This window comes from Sebastes umbrosus, chromosome 3 (assembly GCF_015220745.1).
Source record: "Sebastes umbrosus isolate fSebUmb1 chromosome 3, fSebUmb1.pri, whole genome shotgun sequence".
Lineage (NCBI taxonomy): Eukaryota > Metazoa > Chordata > Actinopteri > Perciformes > Sebastidae > Sebastes > Sebastes umbrosus.
In genome coordinates this window covers 37,117,690-37,121,989 of record NC_051271.1, presented here as the reverse complement: position 1 = coordinate 37,121,989, position 4,300 = coordinate 37,117,690, and the positions used below count along the sequence as shown (strand labels likewise).

Genomic DNA, 4,300 nt, shown 5'->3' with positions numbered 1-4,300 from the left:
AGTGGTTGACTAAAGCAGTACTGCCCACACATAATGACTACCAACACTGAACCTTTTTGTCTCGTCAGTGAGAAAGAAATACAGTCTACAAAAACACAACATTCACACACCCTGTGTCCACTTTATTATACTATACAATAGCCCTGCCATAAAGTGTACTTTAATGATGCCTGTAATGTTGGACGGTGTGTTAATTTCTGCATGTTGCATGCATTTTTCAAAATAAACTTCCAACAAAGTTTTACTTAGTTTTTAGGTTTACTTACGCAACAAAACTACTTGGTTAGGCTTATGAAAAGATTGTTGTTTGAGTTAAAATAAATGTTTCTTACGTAAAACAACTACGTTTGTAGGATTGATAAAGTACAGAATTACGTAACAAAACTAAGGTAAAAATACGTCAACGTTGACTTCTGGTTTCACACGGGACATGAACGGCGGTCTCCTGGGTGAACGTATGTTTGTTTGACCCATCCATCCTCCTCTCCCACCCGCCTTAACTGAGTTTCTTTACTCTATGTCAGTTGCTCTGACTGTCTGATAATGAAGCATATGGTTTTACATTGGAGTCAGTTGGAAGCCTAGTGCATCTCATACAGATGCTAAAGGGTGCCTCGGTGCGTCGGTATCAGACACCGAGGGCCACTCACGACGAGTTGTGAGTTAGAACAGGTCATGGTGACAAGTTGTTTCTAATATTTTGCCGCCCCCCCCATTACGTGCGTAAATGGAAAGACCAAAAGTTATATATACTGTACATAACAGCAAATAGTTGTTTATTTATGCAGACAAGGTGCTACATTAGCATTAATTTCAAGTCATGTTTCTAGCCAACTGTGAAAATACTATTTACACTCCTTTTTGGTCTCCACCAACTCTTGAAAAAAAACATCAAGCTCTTTAACAGAAAAAAACAAACAAAACAAAAAAAAGCACTACAATATGTTCACCGTAGAAGACAGTGCGTTTGTCAGAGCATTTTTGCTTGAAACAGCTGAACTTTTTACTGGTCGCCAAACCAAAACAATGAGTAGATGCTAAAAAGTTACACAGATCTGATGAGCATGGTCCGCAATGTCGGGTGATAATTATCTGTAGGTTCGTGACCATGAGCAACACCTTCCACACTACATATTGATATTGTTCATATAAAAATATTGATTAGTGCAGCTTTTAAATACTGAATTACAATGCACAATACAATAAGAATCCCTCTACGAGGAACTTTCCATTTGTGTCGATTTTGGTGGTCCCTGTGGACAAAAATTGGTAGTGTTTCTGAGTACCAGAATCCCTTTAGAAAACCTCTCATTTTACTGCAGCAAGGTCTGACAGTCTGTCCCGTGCAGTCCTGGTTCTGGTTCTCCCGTGCCTCACATCCTTCCAGTGGGCTCCTTCAATACGGCCTGGGCCTCCAGCAGCGTGGTGACGGTGTTGGCTCCCAGCGGAGCAGCGAGGTGAAGCTCTGCTCCTGGCCGAAGGAGGAGCCACTGTATGCCAGGCGGTCTGTCCAGGGCGGGCTGGTCGCTGGAGTCTGAGCTGTAGGAGTTTCTGGTGAACCTGTGTGCCGTAAATTGTTTTTTGTCCGATATCGCGGGAATTGGACCCGATGACAGGCATTAATAAGAATAACTATATAGAAATAGCCAATCTTCTCACTGATGGTCTTCCTTGTGTAGGTCATATAGAGGCATCAGTATTAAATTGAAACTGTAACATAACCAGTTAAAAGATCCTTGTAGTAACATTTACTATCTCCTGAGTGTCAACACCAACTGACCCAGTAGTCATAACGGATTCAGTCCAATATGGAGCAGTCAGTCATAATGGCCAAATCGGAAATATAATCAGTCCAACAATTGTCATGTGTATCCCTCAAGCCTCAAGCAGTGACTATTTTGCTCGGTCGTTCTCTGCCTTTTAAATTTCAATCAGTATAACTGATGAATCCCATTAGCTGTTACCCTGCTAGATTTGACATTCCATCTATCCATCCATCCATCCATTATCTGTAACCGATTATCCTATTCAGGGTCGGGCTGGAGCCAGTCCCAGCTGACATTGGGCGAAGGTGGAGTACACCCTGTACAGGTCGCCAGACTATCACAGAGCTGCAGGACGCTCACATTTAGAGTCAACAATTAACCTAACCTACATGTCTTCGGACGAGAACCCGGAGAAAACCCACGCTAACTCCACACAGAAGGGCCCAAGGCGGGTTCGAACCCGGAACCCTCTCGTTTTGAGGCGATAGTGCTAACCACTGCACAACCGTGCCGACTCAGATTTGACATTCCACAAAAATAAAACACTAAGCTACACAGTCGATTCTTATAAACTGTGCAGTACATGTATAAATATGACACCAAGCTCACAACGCAGTAGCTACAGGGTAGTAAATACCAGTAAGTTTAAGATGTCGTAAAACAACATGTTTCAAATAATTACTTCCATCCAACTGGCAAAGCCTTAAAGCAGGAGCCTGTGGTGTGAGTAGAAGGTCACAGAGGCCAATTACAGTGGAGGGTTCAGCATGGCTGCAGAGATAGATGAGGCAGATATATCAGATGCAGAGAGTCGAACATCAATATGATTGCTCTATCTTGATAATAATTTAGATATTTGGATTAGCACTACCCATTAAAATTACCCATTAAAAGATAAGTATAAGGGATACTGAGGCTAAGTTTTGATTACTTTTAAGAAGGCTAAATGGATTGAAACTTATTAAAAGTCTTTAATCAAAAAGTACTTCATAAAGCAGATTATCTATCTGAAAGTGAAAAACACTTCACTCTGTTGCTTTAGCCAGCGGATAACAGTCATCTTTTTTTATTTTTGACTGACATATGAAATATGATAATTTGGCTCCCATTCACACTGGGATGATGCACCGAGTGAAGCTGTCAGAAGGCGCCTCTCCTCAACAACACTAGTCAGAGTCCTGTTGCCACATCCTGACAGTTCTAAGACTCTTTGTTGAATTGTGATCCCCCGATGTATTGCGACAGCATCTGTGCTTTCATTTTCAATTTTACCCGCTCCAAAGGCCCATATGGAGACTGTCTGAAGCTATTGTGTCACTTTGTATGCAGAACTTTCAACTCTTTACACTGCTACTTGCATTTCATCCTTGATCCTTGTTGCTTGGATTCAGATGCATTAGCCATTTATTTTGAAATCCTTTTATTTTACCAGACCGATTAAAATTTTGGCCGTGGCTCTACTCTGTTATTATCGATGTGCTCGAGACAGTGCAGCAAGGGGTTGATTTCTAATGTGAAATACACTGTAACAGATACTCTAATAGGTAAACAGATGTCAGGACGTGCCTTGAGTTTCATTTTTTCCCCCCCATAAACTTTGATTTTTAGATGTAACAACAATCATGTAGAAGTAGAATCTGGCTTCTTGAAGAGTACACACCTCTACAGAGTGAAAAACCTTGAAATAAGGTTACACCCACCAGTGCATTCTCTGCATAGCAATTCGTGAAAGACACAAAGTTCAATGATGTGTAACATTGTGTTTGTCCAAAATATTTTAACATTGCTGTGTGGATCTTTTGGTGCAATATTTCTTTAGTGGAAGAAATTTCATATTAGAAGTTGAAGAAGGAAGTTGATTTGTGAACCGTGATGGATGTTTACAATGCATAATTCAAGGAACACTTTGCCTTCATTGTCTTCCAAATAGGTTTGGCTAACTGGTGGGTTGTTTACAACTAACTATGCTAACTTACTCTTAGCATTATCCCTATGTTCTCACCAATATCTCACCAATTACTTTAGTGACAACAATTATCATAACTGTTCATTTTGTTAGAATTGCCCTGTCCCGTTAATTCCGTCATGTTACCCGATGTTTTTTATTTATTTATTTATTTTTCTCTTTTGTTTGTTTCTATTTGTATTGTCAAATTTCCCCTTTTTTTCTTGCTTCACTAAATAAAAAAAAAGAAATAAAAAAAAATCATAACTGGTAGAACAGAAAAAAAGAGACAGACAGGGCCGGACAGCCGATACCAACTTATGGATTTTTTGATGGGCCACTGGCCAATTGATGCGGCGGCAGCCCACTGACCAACCAATGCTGTGGCGGCCCCCAGGCCAACTGATGCTGTGGAGACCCACTGGCCAACCGATGCTTCGGCGGCCCACTGACCAACTGATGCTGCGGCTGCCCACACTGACCAACCAATGCTGCGGCGGCCCACTGGCCCACTACACCACTGGCTATGATAAGTAAGTGTTGTAACTCACGATTGAGTGGGAGAACCTCTGATGCTATGTGCTCTAGC

General features: G+C 41.3%; 1 long non-coding RNA gene across 1 annotated transcript; it reads right to left on the bottom strand.

Moving 5' to 3' along the window:
- Window positions 1-743: 743 nt before the first annotated feature.
- On the bottom strand, window positions 744-2,364 carry LOC119484950. The gene is made up of 2 exons (XR_005206147.1): window positions 2,152-2,364; window positions 744-1,560 (listed from the first exon to the last, which is right to left on the bottom strand). It is a non-coding gene; the product is annotated as an uncharacterized LOC119484950 (long non-coding RNA).
- Window positions 2,365-4,300: the final 1,936 nt, after the last annotated feature.